General features: G+C 37.2%; 1 protein-coding gene across 28 annotated transcripts in view; it reads right to left on the minus strand.

Annotated features, from left to right (window-relative positions):
* Positions 1-15,724, minus strand: part of RBFOX2 (RNA binding fox-1 homolog 2) — a 276,451-nt gene that overhangs the window by 166,404 nt on the left and 94,323 nt on the right. The window lies entirely within an intron of this gene.

Consider the following 15,724-nt stretch of genomic DNA (forward strand, 5'->3'; position numbering starts at 1 on the left):
GAATTCCTATTTATTTTCCCATTTCTTTCACCTTTCTCTTCCTAACATAAAAATATGCTTTCCCAACATTAAACACTCACACACAAATAAGATATGATATCACCACACAATGGAATATGATTCAGCAACAGAAAAATGAAGTCCTGATGCCTGCTACAACATGGAGGAACCATAAAACCATCACACTTAAGGAAAGAAGCTAGACAAGAAGGATCACACATTATATTAAACTCATCTACATGAAATATACAAAACAAGCAAACCTGGTGACACAAAAGGGAGACTAGTGATTGCCTAGGGTCTGGGGAGTAGGGAGTAAAGAGAATTGGGAAGCGATGACTAAGAGAGATAAAATTTCATGTGGTGTGATGAAAATGTTCTAAAACTTATTATGAGGTCGTTGAACAACCCTTTGAACATACCAAAAGCCTCTGAATTATATACTTTAAGTGAGCAAATTGTATAATATGTAGATTATAACCTTAATAAAAAGGTTTTAAAATGCCCTAAGGAGGTTACAACCTTCTTTAGGAAAGACAATTTAATAGGGGAGATTAGATCCTTCTAGCAGTTCCTTATGTCCAAACACCTGCCCTCCCTCCTTCCTAGCAACTATTCCATTTCCTATTCCATTCTTTGTGCCACTGCAGTAACCAGCCTCAGGCTTACACCCTTCCCAAGACAACAACTGGGCTGATGGCAAGTGTTGGTCTTAAAGCATCAGTGCTCTATCATGAAACTTACACATCAAGTTTCTCTTTGTCCAGCAGAGATAGTAAAATCACTCCTACACACACATATATACACGTGCACACACACACACACACACACACACAAGCAAATACCATGCCCTACCATGCCATACCTGCCATACCATGAAAAGGAATGAAGATAAGTGATACAATAAAAACACAAGTTTGGGAGTTTCGACAAATCTGGATTCCAGTCAAGGCAACTGGTCAAGTTACATTAAGCCTCAGAATCAGTTTCCACTTCTGAAAAATGGGGGAAACACCTCTTAATGCACCTAATGCATATAGCTGTTAAAAAAAATTGGGCTGGGGATGTGGCTCAAGCGGTAGCGCGCTCGCCTGGCATGCATGTGGCCCGGGTTCGATCCTCAGCACCACATACCAACGGGGATGTTGTGTCTGCCGAGAACTAAAAAATAAATATTAAAAAAAAAATTCTCTCTCTCTCTCTCTCTCTCTCTCTCTCTCTCTCTCTCTCTCTCTCTCCCCCCTCTCTCACTCTCTCTTTAAAAAAAAAATTAAACGAGAAAATCTATGTAAATGATTAATGCCTGGCACCTGAATGTACTCAATAAATAATAACATTATTTATAGAAACTGTGTATCCAGTTTTTCTCAAGCTGTCATTCAGCAAGCAAGTCGGCCTCTATGTCAAAAGGCCAACAATAAAAAGCAGGTTATTGGCACCAACAAACTGCTCATGATCGTTTCCTATTTGTTCTAACCCATTTCATTCACTGATCCTCAGTCCATGCCTGATATTTCTGGCTTTTTTGCTTCAATTTGTTTTCTTATTTCTGGATTCACTTTAACTTCAAACATGCTTAGGTTGCCTTTCTAGTTCCATGTTCTCTCAACCATAATCTGTATTCATCACCTTCTTTAAGCCACTCTGGATAAACTGTTTACCAGAGTGACACAGCATTCAATATTCTCTTCTTCCCAAAAGCATATCATAAAATGAAAACAACTTAAGACAGACTTTATAAAGATGAACCTTACACCCTTCAATGGAATACTAAACAGTCATGAAATGATGCTATAGAAAAAGCTAATGGCATGAAAATACATTCACAGGAGACAGGACTAATCTGGATGCCTATTACAAGTTTGTACAATATGATTAACATCCTTAAGGAATTTTAAAAAGTGTATATATGCAAGGACAGCTGAACAGAAACAAGACTAGAACAACAAACAACAGAAAGATAAAGTTAAATGTACTAAAGCAATTTTATTCTTTTGATCTGCTATATATTATTAATTTCCTCTTATGAATGAGTGCTAATTTTATCTTAAAAATATTTTGGGCTGGGGTTGGGCTCAGCAGTAGAGCACTCGCCTAGCACGTGTAAGGCCCTGGATTCAATCCTTAGCACTACATAAAAATAAATAAATAAAATAAAGTTATTTTTAAAAAATGAAAGACTTAAAATTTAAAAATATATATTCTAAGAACATAAAAAAGAGGAAATTAATTCAAATAATGCAATGCCTCAGAGCATTTTATTAACAGAAACTATAGCATGGCTCTGGAGTCAGAAATCTAGGATTTTAAATTCCTATTCTACCACTTACTATATGGATAACTTTGGCAAAATATGAGCTTAGTTTTCTAGAAAACAAAGATGAAACTCTTGAGTACTTGGCACGTGGTCTGCAATAAATACCAGTGTCCTTTCTCTTCCAATCCTTTATTCTCTGACAGTAGGTCTCACTCCACTTGAGTGTGCAGTAGAACTGCCTGGAGTGTGCCTAAACTGCTGACCCCATTCCCTGAGTATCCATTCAGTAAGTCTGGGAAGAAGGGAAGACCATGAATTTGCAAAAGTTCCCAGGTGGTGCTGATGCTGGTCCAGAAGTCACATTTTGAGGACCATTGCTCTAGGTAACAAGAACAAAATCTTATGACAATATGCTATACAACTAGTAAGTGCCTCTTCAGAGTTGTATTACTTCAGGAATGCTTGCTCACTGGAAACTGAATTAAACTAGAGCCTAATAGTGTAGATTCCCCCAAAAGCCCAACTTTACATGGGATAATTCACCCCAGGATACTGAGGAAACGGATTTTCTACTTAAAGTGCTCAGCAAAGAATGATCATTAATATTACATTTAGAATATTCTGATTCCAGCATGGGAGTAAATGTCTGAGAATGTTGGGCACAGATCAAATGAAATGCAAGAAACAGTCACTATGAATCCACACTGTTAAGTTACTTGGTTCCTCTTCATCCAGCATAGAAGGGCAGACTCTAGTATGTCAGAGTACTTGCTTTGCTCTGGGTGCCCTCTGTTGACAAAAACCAACATAGCCACTTCCTCCTTCCCTTCCCTCCCCTTCTCCTTCCACCCCAGGAGAGCCAAGAGTCCAGCAGTGTGACTCAGACTTGCAGAAAGATTTCCAGTTGTGAAATTATTCTCAGCCCAGAGTAGGCAGAAAACACATTTTCTTCTTGCAGCTTTCCTAGTCCCCTTCTTCGTGTGCTGGAATCTGCAGCTTAGCTCCACACAGGTTAACTGAATTAGTTCAATAATGAGAGCAAGAATGACCAGCACTGGGCATAATGGTGTGTGGAATTTAAGTCACAACAGCATGTCCCTTCTGAAACAGATAGCATTAGCACAGGGGAATAAAATGCTATTGTGTAAATAATGTCTAGTACAATGTGAAACCTGTTGGTATTAGAAATACCAACCGTGAAGTCCTTCAGAGTTTCTACAGATGAAAATTGTTTAACAGCACCATTCTAACTAAAACAACTGAAGGCAAAATTAGACTTTTAGAGCCCTTTTATAGGAGGAAAGCAAAGGGCCCAAAAGAAGTAAAGCGACATTCACAAGGCCACAAATATCTATGACGAAGCCAAGTTTCCTGACTCTCTCATGACTTATGATCTTTCCACTATTCAAAAAACTTCTTTCATTTAGCCATTACCAAGGCATTTTAACCACTTCCATAAGAGGGAAAAGAAACTGCTGGGGAGCAGCTCAGTACTAGAGGACTTTCCCAGCACGCATGAGGCTCTGTGTTCAGTCCCCAGTAAAACAAAAAGAATAAAAGAGATTTTTCTCATCAATTTAAAAAAGGGGGGGGGGGAGAAACTAATAAACATGCCATAGTTCATGGGGTGGGGGGATTCTTCCTTTTACTATTATTAAAATTAACCCTTTTCTAATACTAACACAGCCCTCTAGCATCCAGGAACTTGCACATCATTATGGACCTTCACTGTGGTAGCCAAGCCAGCTTCTCCTAAGAACAGCTCACCTGAAGGCACACCTCCAACTTTGAGTAGGCTTCCCTTCCCACATGGGCCCGCTTCCATCCTAGCTGGGCCAATGGACTTGCTTGATTTTGGAACTCACTCACCCATGTGCTCAATGTCTATCAAGCATGTTCCCTGGGAGATGTGTTCACATTACTCTCTCCCTCTCTAAGCATTATGAACCTAAGGGGGGAAAAAATCCCCTCATAAGGCAATAAATTATGAGATTCATGAAATCATACTGGATCATCTCCTTGTTTTCACTACATACAATATACATCAGTTATAAAAAGGAAAATTTGCGGCTAAAAAAAATTTTTTTTAAACTTTTTTCAAGTCTGAGGGTCAACGCACTCACCAAAGCAAAAGTCAATTCTATGCCTTCTTACTACGGCCTTTGGCCAATATTTCAAAAACTGGACTCTCAATTTCCTCATCGGTCAATGAAGATCAAAACTCTGCTGCTGCCCCTTGAACACAGACTCACTGGGGTCTCAACAAGATCAAAGCAGAATGGGTATGAAAGCAATATATATATAAATTATACAGGACTATAGAATTACAATAGAGAATTACCACCCCTCTGAAGGGGCACAAATAGAGAAAAGAGCATTAGCTGTTGACTAAAGAAAAATCAAAGATGCCAAGAAAAATGAAAAAAAAAATCAAGTACAAGGCACATGCCCAGTAGAAATCCTGTAAACTTTCAATGCTTGCTGAATGCCTTACACATAGGGTCTGACAGTATTCAACACATGCTAGGTCTCTTCTGTAGCTCACTCCTTACCCTGCCACTTGTCAATCTAAAGCTAAGACACATCTGCTACAATTAACGTCTGAGTTCCTTGGAGCAACAATACCAGAACTGAAGAGCTGGAAGCAGCTATGTTTATCTTAAATAATGCTATGATCCACATGACACCAAGATGCTTTTGAGAGCACAGGCTGAAGGTGCTCTAAAGGAACAATGAAAGATCCTAATAATAGGACACACACAGGGAAAGTTCTAATGTAATAAAGATATTTACGAAGTGTTTTAAGGGCCTTCTATGGCTCTATAAAATGACAGATTTATATTTCATATCCACTTGACCAAACTCATTAAAACTTGTAAGAGGCTTTCTCTTGCTGAAAATCAGATTTCTAACTTCTTGAGTATTAATTTTTCATATCACTCTGACAAGGCAAAGGCAATGAAAACCTAGCGAAAGTTTGGCCAAGGAGTTCTTTCCTCCTTTGTCCACAGGAAAAAAATCTCAACAGGTAGTCTCTGTATATTTGAAGAAGGTTAATGATGAGTGTACCTGGTAATTTATCCTTTACCAAAATTCCACAGGGCACTTTGTGAAAAGTATGCCAAGGATATACTTGGTCAGGGTTCTTATTCTCACATCCTGGAGGGATAACAAATCTTTTCACCATGCCCTAACAGGCAGTGACAAAGTGCCACGCAAGGTGGAAAGCACATGCCTTGGAGTGCAGTAGACCAGGTCGAGAGACTGCCCCCCAACAAGAGCAAAGCAAGAGCATCTGACAAGACTTCACGGAGGAAGTAGAATTTAAAGTGGGACTTCAGAATGGACTATATTTAAAAATGGATCTCAAGTAAAGAAATTAAAATTCAAACCCATTTGTGATTCCAAAGCTATATTACCTGCTCCATAATAGTATGACTGGAACACAGCATACCCTTCATGAAATAAGAGAAAACTCTGAGGCCAGATCATGGAAGGCCTAAAACATCACACTAGAGTACTCAGCAGATAAAGAGAGTGGTAAGATTCCCATGAGATCAGAGCTGTGCTTTTACTTAAATAAATTTGTACATAGAAACTGAAGAAATTATTTTCTAGTGGCACCAAATTTCTTACATAAGCTAGATTAAACGTTGTAATTTCCCCATCTTTCCAGGCAATCCTAAATCAGCTCAGTAAAACACTATACAGTAAAACTAAGAAAATAAAAATATTAATCCGTTACTCAAACAATGATGTTGCCTACCAACTATGAGGACTTTTGCCTTACCTTGCACTTTCCCAGCTGGTTCCATTCTAAATCATCTGCTAATTGAAGAAAAAGAATAAGGCTTCTTAAAAATGACTCATAAATGGGAGCAGGGTTGGTGGTGAGAAGACCATCTACTGCCTCTTGGCACTGTATCACCTAGGCCAGAGTATGCCTACTCACTCCTTGGCCTCCAGAGTACACCTACTCACTCCTTGGCCTCCAGAGTATGCCTACTCACTCCTTGGCCGCCCCAAGTAACTCTAGACAGAGGAGGTCCCAATTTTGAAAATTGCTAGTAAAGGAAATTCTTTAATTTCACTTTGTAAATGGTCCTAGCAATTAATCATCTTTAGTCAGATAATTCTTTCTGATGACCACATTAAGCCTCTCATTATAATACAGGTCAACTGCCTATATACAAAGTATTACATCAATTTACCGAAAAGCCAAGCAGTGAAATTATGATCTATCAATTTACAAAATACTAATTAAGCAAGTGAATCAAGAGTCAACTGACAGTCACATAAAAATTACAGAAACCCTACACTAAGTAAAATGAGGCCAAGCTGAGGGAATAAGTCAAACTGGCATAAAATGCAAGATGCCCCTGCCAGGGGTAGTGGGGAACAGATACAGAAGAGGAACGAGAATAAAAGCCAGCTAAATGGGGAAAGTCACACATCTATCCACAGATCCATCGCAGCCCTGAAAATCAAAGCTCCCATTATTTCCACAAAAATATCAAACCTACTCCCCAAAAACCACAAAATTCAAACACCCTGGAGCCAAAGAGCCTTTAAAGGAAAAAGAAGAAATGTGGGTCTGGAGATAACAAGACACTTTCTAGATTACCTGGAGAGCTAAAGGTAGATAAGTAGAATCTACTTTCACAACCAATAAGTCACTCTTGTCCTAGGAAATTTTTTAAAGTTTAATCCTTTCAATCACTTAGAGTATCCAGACTTTTGCTGATGAGAAAACAGAATCTTAGTGAAGTTGAGTGTTTTGCTCATAATCCTCATAGTATTTCCCCAAATCACTTAATCTGACTTTATGGAGATGCTCATATAGACAGGTTAAATTGAATTTTCATTCCTCAACTGTGACCAGGGATCCTGGAAGATACTGAGGACTCTTTTGGGAAAAGGAGAAACACTTCAAATGAAGGCACCAGAAGGGAATGAATGCCCAATTGTGGAGAGACCCAGATCAGAAATATATGGAGAGGCAACAATGAGAAACATAGTAGGAGAAACTAGGAATCTAATTGTAGAGCACCTTGAATATCTGCCTTAGTTTGGACCAAATTCTCTTCAAGTTATCAAAGTATCAAAAATGATTCCCTCTTTCTAGTGACACTGCCAAGACCTGTATGAATTAGATAAATCAACTTACACAGATTTCACTTCCATCACAAAGACCTGTTTCTCTTAAAGATATCACACAGCTATATTCCTGAGCTAGAAATTTCAGATATAATTCACTTTACATAGTGAATAACTAAGAGTTGAAAAGATAATGAGAAAACAGACTTAAATCAGAGAGTGAGCACTAATCATTTCCTTGTAAAGCTTCCCTAAGGTCTTTTTTTTCCCATAGAATAAATGAGAAAAAATGATTTACTGACCCTATTACACGCCAGCAAATTTACATATGTTATCTTTAATCCTATAACAACCTTTCAGAGTAGGTATTATTTCTATTTCATAGATAAAGGAATTGAGACTCAGAGAAGGAAAAAAAAAAACTTGCCCAAAGTCATATAACCTATAACAGCAGAAATGATTTAAAACTCCAAGCCTGGGGTGGGGTGTGTGTGTGTGTAATTCTCACAGAGGAATTTCCATGAAACAGCCTTATATAGAAGCTACAGTGTCCTGTTTAAAAAAAAAAAAAAAAAATGAATCAGCTGATCCTCTACTGTGCCACATCCCTGAGGGGATACAGAAAGCAGCACAATATCTCTTCAATACAGGACAGCTTTCTTGCCCAAACTTCCCTGCCACTAAGGATCTGGAGATGGCTATGTTAATCAAGCAAAAAGTGACTCCTGCCCTGCCAATCTTCCTTGGAGCAACCACCAGGCCTAATCAGAGAAAGGCAAATGCTACGCTGTTTTCAGAGGCTTTTTCATAAAATAGTTACTGAGGGCCTATACAAAGTAGGCAAATAAGGATGAAAACAGTTTTGTTTTCTTTTATGGGGGAAGGGGGAAGATTTATTTTATTCAATCTCCTGAGGAGAAATATTTTCCGATTATAAATCTGTATCAAAGAATATATAAAGAATCCTTAAAATTCAATAAGACAAACAAACCAAAAACAGGAGTGGAGGATGAAAGGCTTGAACAGACATCACACAAAGAAGGATTATAATAAGCGCATGAAACATATCCGACATTGTTAATCATTAGAGAAATGTCAATTAAAACCATTATGCATTTGTTATAATAAAAAGAGGAGATAAAATCAAGCCACTCTGGAAAACAGTGAACAATTTGTTTAAAAGTTAAGAAAGAACTTAACCATAACCTTAGTAATTCCACTTCTAGAAATCTACCCAAGAGAAATTAAAACTATGTCCACATAAAGACTTGTAAGTGGGCTGGGGATGTGGCTCAAGCGGTAGCGCGCTCGACTGGCATGCGTGTGGCCCGGGTTCGATCCTCAGCACCACATACCAACGAAGATGTTGTGTCCGCCGAGAACTAAAAAAAAATAAATATTAAAAATTCTCTCTCTCTCTCTCTCTCACTCTCTCTCTCACTCTCTCTCTCTCTCACTCTCTCTCTCTCTCACTCTCTCTTTAAAAAAAAAAAAGACTTGTAAGTGAATGCTCATAACAAATTATTCATAATAGCCAAACTGGTAAACAGATAAAATAAGGTACCTGCAAGAAATAAAATACTACTTAGTGATTAAAAAAATAATAACTACTTTATGATTTAGAAAAAACCTTATTTTGAGGCCTGGATGAACCTCAAAAACAAGTTAAATGAAAGATGACATAAAAGACGACATATACATATGATCCCATTAATAAGAAATGTCCAGAAGAGAAAATTTTATAGTCAGAAAAATTATCAGTAGTTGTCTGAAAAGGGCTAGCATGGAATCAGGACTTCCTATAAAAGAATCTGAGAGAATTTGGGGGATAACAGAAATGTTCTATAACTGCAGTGTAGTGAAAATAGCAAAACTCTATAAATTTATTCAAAATCACTGAATAATAACACTTACAATAAATTAATTTTATGGTATGGAAACTGTGTCTCAATGGAGCTGTTTAAAAAGCAATTGCCAAATATATGTTAATGTGTGTGTGTATATATATATACATATATATACACACATATTTCTACATATTTATCTGATATGTACATATATGTGTAACTTTGTTGAGAAACAAGTATACAAGAAAGGGAATGTAGTCTTCGTATTTTACCATTCTATAAAAAATATTGACAGTTATACTAATGTATTATGTAATCATCAAGCAATAGTAAATACTGATTTAACAAAAATGGCATTGTTAGAAGAAAGAAGAGCGAGTCTATAAAATCAATGATTCCTCATCTTCGACAGCCAAAGAAAATGCCAAAAATTAATAAATCAAGAAGTAGTACAATATGCATGTTATTTAGATGCGCAGCAGGAAGCAATAGAAGAAATAAAAAGCTCTTTCCTATAAATGAAATCATTTGTGGAATAAAATGATCTGAAATGCAATAACAAAGCCTGCAGCTGACCACATGGTCTGAGAAAGTTCTCCCACGAGCACCAGGTACTGCACCATTGGCCCGTCCTTCATCCACTAGAGTGTGTAAGAACCAACAGCACAGAAGAACCTAAGCCACTCATGGGCCACCTGATGACAGCTGCTGGGGAAAAGTGGCCTTTGGAAAAGGCCCTTGCACAAAGGCTAAAAACGGTACCTCCACAACCTAGTAGAAAGAAAAGAAAATGACTTTGCGTTTCCTATAATTTAACAAAGAAGCGAAAAGATGTCTAGTTTTAAAAAGGACCAGAGGAGATTTTTACAGATTATAAGATACAGAAGGAGTAACATTTTACTTTTGAGTCAAGCACTCTGATCAAGTCTCCAGCACAGGAGCAGGAGCAGTCAGGACTGAGACAGAACAAGAGAGTAACTGCTAAAAGGCATGGGGTTTCTTTGAGATTGTGGGGTTTTGTTTGTGTAGGGACCTTTAGGGTTTTTGGTTTTTGTTTTGCTTGTTTTCTGAGAGAGTTATTTGTGGAGTATGTGTATGTGTGTTTTGATGCTGGGGCTCAAACCTAGGGCCTCACATAGTATGTGCTAACTAATAGCACCTACTCTACCACTGAGCTCCACTCCCAGTTCCTAATACTGCATTTTTAAGGACAGCAATTATTTTAATTTTTCAAAACTACAGACTGCAATGTATTAGTGGGTCCAGGAGTTGTTGGCCTCTGTCAACAATACTAGAACATAGTACAGACAAGTATTATTTGGTAAGACTAATCTAAGTTATATTCATACTTATACATATATGTATATGTGCTAGGTCAGGATACGTAAAGTAATTGCTTAGTCAGTCTGAAGTTTTTTTAAGCTCAAAAGCCCAGAGATGGAACTTGAACAAGTCCATTAACATGTCCACACCATGTCCTCCATCCTACCAACTTTCCCGAAGGGAGGAAAGCAGTCATCATTTCTTTGCCACCACACCAAATGGGAATGACAGAAGATGTATTTGCTACTGTCCATAGCTCCCAAGCAAAATAACCAAAAGCCCTGAAAATGCATTTGTAAAAAGTGGACTAAAATAAAGTCTATTCTAGAGATAAAAGCAAGAACTAAAAACAGGAAAGAAAAAATTCTTGAAAGGAAAAAAAATACTTATTAAGACAAAAACCGTTAGGTCATTTTTAATCTATAAAGAGTAAGGCTTCCACTCTAAATTTAAACCTGTAATTGTCTAAGTTGCATCTGTCAACTTAAACAGCCCTTTTGATATTCTCACTTACTTCTGTGAAAAACTAAAACACATCCATATAATAGCTTTAAACAGAATTTTATAAAGTTGAAGGAAAAAATCTTCAAGAAATCACCAACAAGCATTTTTAAAATCCAATAAAGAGCCTGACAACACATTAATTTTTCTTTTGTTTTAAAACACAAAAAGATAAATTGTACACCATAAGCTATTTTAACAAGCAAGACAGGAAGAAAACTTGATAGAAATCAGTTATTCAAGGGGCTTGGGTCATATGAAGACCTTTCATGCTGATGTGTTCTCCAGAGTCCGTACCATCTCATCTTGTGACACTAGCAAAGACAACAGCTGCATCCAAAGAGACACCAACAGAAAAATACAGGAGGAAATCCCAGACAAAGGCTGAAAATCTGGGGTTCAAGTCCAACTCTGCACTTACCACCTCTGTTATATTAAGAAATTCATTTAAAAAATCTTTGTGTTTTGGTTTTCTTATCTATTAAGTTAGGATAAGGCACAACCTATTTGGCAGAGCTATTGTAAAGATCAAGATACAAAACATCCACAGAAGTACTCTGTAAAATGCTCTACAAACATTAGTTTGTTCTTTTCTCTTTTGAGACATGGTCTTACTATGTTGTCCAGGATGGCCTCAAATTTGCAAACCTCCTATCTTAGCCTCCATAGTACCTGAGATCACAGGTGTATAGCACTGCACCAGGCTCAAATATTAATTTTTATAATTTACTAATATTCCCAGTTCCACAGCTGACTCAACACCTGAACCTAAGCAAGAGTTTGTGCTACCTCTTATCTCAAATATTAACATTTCTTCTCATATAGTTTGTTAGACAAGGTAAGATACCATAATTTTAAGTTTCTAGAAAAAAGATGACATGGAAGGTACTGGAGCATTAATTTTGACACTTAGTTTGCAGATATCTTGCTACTGAACATCTTTTAATCTGAAGAAAGCAAATTACAGTGTCTCTAATTTGTATTTATCTGATCTAATCCTCCTCCCCACCCATTCCCCCAAATTGAATTGATTTCTAAAATAAAATTCAACCATGTATTGGCTACTGAGACACAAAGTTGCTGACAATAAAAATCACCCCACAGGTGATTATAGTGGAAGCACTTTTAATCAACTAACTTATTAAATAAACTAAAATTCTCCATTTCCCAGGTCAAATATGCTGAGTGAGGCCTCTGGCATTCTTATTGCTAGAACTAGTTCCTAATTCTATCATATCTAACCTAAGCCTTCTTATCCCAGTAGCTGAGAAGTGAGAATCACTTGTTTATCACCAACATGTTTATACAATTTGTAAGTTTTTATAATTATACAATTAAATATTATATTATCCATAAAATAGACAAGTTTCCTTGGAAAAAACTCAGATTTGAATGCTTTATGAACACTTAATAAGACACTAAAAATTTTTGCTCAAATTAAATTGTCTACATTTAATTTAAATATATACATAAATATAAATTGTATATAGTAGTGCACACTTGTAATTCCAGTGACTCAGGAGGCTGAAGCAGGAGGATCCCATGTTCAAAGTCAGCCTCAGCAACTCGGCCCTAAGTAACTTAGTGAGACCCTGTCTCAAAAATATAAAAAGGGCTGGGGATGTAGCTCAGTCGAAGTGGCCCTGGGTTCAATTCCCAGTACAAGCAACAGCAGCAGCAGGAGGAGGAGGAAGAGGAAAAGAAGAAGGGAGGGACTGAGCAGAGGTGAGCACTTGCCTAGCATGTGTGAGGCATTGGATTTGATTCTCAGCACTGCATGTAAATAAATAAATAAAAGGTCCAGACAACTAAAACAAAATATTTTAAAAAGAAGGGGCATATATAAAACATACAGTTTCACCCAGATTGCTTTGAATGACATTTTTTAAAACTGAACCAGCAAACAACAACAATAAAAAACAGAATTCATAGATGATACTCTGTAAAGATATGATATGCCAAAAAAAGATTTTTTAATCTAGTAGAATTTCAATAGATTTATATGCATATAAAAGGTGTTGACCTCCTATCAAATTATTAGAGTAAACATAGTTGCTCAAATTAAAATAAAATGCTCTTAAGTTAAAATAAAAGTTTTAAATTATTTTCCCACTTCAACCAATTGTTCAGATTAATCCTTGGTGACCTACCACTCTTGATCACACCATCTAAGAGAACACTGACCATTATGTCTTTAATTACAGCTATGGTTGACTATCATTTCATACATCCCAGTTGGCCTTGGACTGTTTCAACATAACTACTAGGGCCAATTTTTTATTCTCAAAAGTGCCCCAACTTGAATGATCAGTGCATATGGTCACCTTAATAATAAAAGATATAAAGTTATAGTACCAAGAGGTGACAAGGGGCCAGCGTTAGGACCCCCACTGTTTTCTAAAAGCCCATTCTAAATAAATAAGCTTGTTCTGCAGAACCAAACCCTCTTCTAATCAGATTGCTATCTCTTACCTTTTCTATATAAAAACTCCTAAGCTAATACACACAAATATTCTTCCATTTAAAAAATAATTCCAACCCACAAAATATTCTAGCCTTAATCAACACTTGAGAAGATGCATAAGCACATGCACATAAGTCACACACACACACACACACACACACACACACACACACACACAGAGCTAGGCATCTAAGCACACAGTATCATCAACTTAAAAATCCTGCATGGCTTTAAACATTTACAGCTTTTCAGAGCTGGTTTTTATTTCTATAAAACTGGAAGGAGGTGTGTCTCCTCCACTTCCACAGAGAGCGCACATCAGCCAGCACAGAAGCATATGGAGTGCTTTGTAAAAGTGGCGAATGGCCAGCCCAGAAAGCTTGTTAACCTCTCAGGAAAGAAGGTTGAGGTGACCTCGAACAAAAAAGCAAAACCTCTACAAGGTGGAAGATGGGACTTTTCTTCACAGGTTTTTAATTCAAATGTGTTACTAAGGGCTTTTGTAACATACAAGTTACTACAACAGTGAGATGCTGGTCCACTTAGTGCTAGTGAATTTAACACGCAGTGATTTTTAGCCAGCAGTTGCTTACTTCCAGAAGTAAAATAATGTGAGTAAGTGAACATATTCTCAAATGACCATACTTCCCCTGGGTGAGTCAAAGGCCTCAAACAGAAGGTAAGTTTAAGCCCCTTTTCAGGTACTAACTTAAACAGTCAGTTTTGAAAAGTCACTTTATCTCTGTGTGACTCAATTTCCTTGTCCTTCCAAAGGGAACACTGCCTTGCCTATTTCAAAAGGTAACTAGAAGGATGACATGAGAAAATACTGACCAAAGTGTTTTGCAAAAATTAAAAGTTTGTAATTTTTATCTTTTAAAATCACCATCAAATGCTGATTTTAAAAAATAAAATCTTGTCTGAAAATGGTTCTTATCTATTTAGAATGGAATAGCAAAAGAATAAGGAAAGCAAATATAGTCACAATTAAAATTCACCTACATCCCATTCCCTGGCTCCTGGATTTGCTGAGCCAAAACCACACTGGGGAGATGTAAAGATCACAAGTTCAGTTCCTGCCTAGCTCAGGCTGTTCAGTGACCAGTGTTTCACACTGATAAATGCCTCCCAAATCTCAAAGCACAAAATGAGAGTTCACAAGGTTAAGCACATTAATTAGCAGTACTCATTTGGATTCTGTATTCATCAAATACAACAAGCAGCTATTCAATATTTGCCTATTTGCACTACTCTAAGATCTCCAATTCAAAGATCCAGTCAGAGTACAAAATAGAGCCCAAGAAAATAAACTTGTCACCATCAGAATGTGTCTCAAAGTAAATCAGCAGCTTTAAACCATGGCAAAGGGTCTGCACAGGCCTACAGCAGACAGAAGATGAGTAATGAATGTGCAGGTTACAGGAGGAGGTCCCTGCCGCAAAAGGAAAGAAAAATAAAGTGGTTCCAAGCAAAAAGACTACGTTTTGTGTTTTAACAAATTCCTATTAACTGCCTCCCTCAGCTCCTCATTGATCTCTAATTCCCACAGGAAGAACAGAGCCTTAGTATCCTTTCTGATCCTTTTAAAGTCAGTTTAAATCTATTTCTACACTTTACATCAGTTTGCTTTACCTCCTTATTCCAAGATAAGCAAAATTATATGAACAATGAAATATTTGCATTGATGTAAAGCTAGATTAAGAGGCTGGCCATGATCTTGTATATTACATGTCCTAAGTGAAAAGCACAGGATGAAACAGAAAATGTCACTCCTTCAAAGTAGCCCCTAGGACTGCAGTTCTCAGCCTCTGCTGCATAGCATAATTGCCTGTAGGGGTTTCTGAATATTTGAAGGCTAAGCCCAATCTTAGGCTTACTCAGTCAGACTCTCTGGAGGGTGAATGTCCAGGAATCAATCTTTCTGATGTATGCCAGGATACAAAACTACTATCAAAGGGCATAAGTTTCACAGCTTAGAGAAGCTCTGGAACAGACCCAAAGCAGAAAGAAAAACAAACAAGCAAAACGTCTATATTGTCTGACTTTGGAGTAAATGACCATATCTTTCTCCTAAAGCTTTCGTCTTCAATCTCAGCAGTGATGATCCCATTGGGAGATGAACAACAAGATGAACAATATTTTCTCTTCCCCTTCTTCATAGCCTTCTTGGAGTAAGTTTAATGCCAACCTAGGCACTAAAAATGCAAGAACTGGGTAAATATTCTCAAATATAAA

The sequence above is a fragment of the Spermophilus citellus genome, assembly GCF_964194105.1.
Source record: "Spermophilus citellus genome assembly, chromosome: 10".
Lineage (NCBI taxonomy): Eukaryota > Metazoa > Chordata > Mammalia > Rodentia > Sciuridae > Spermophilus > Spermophilus citellus.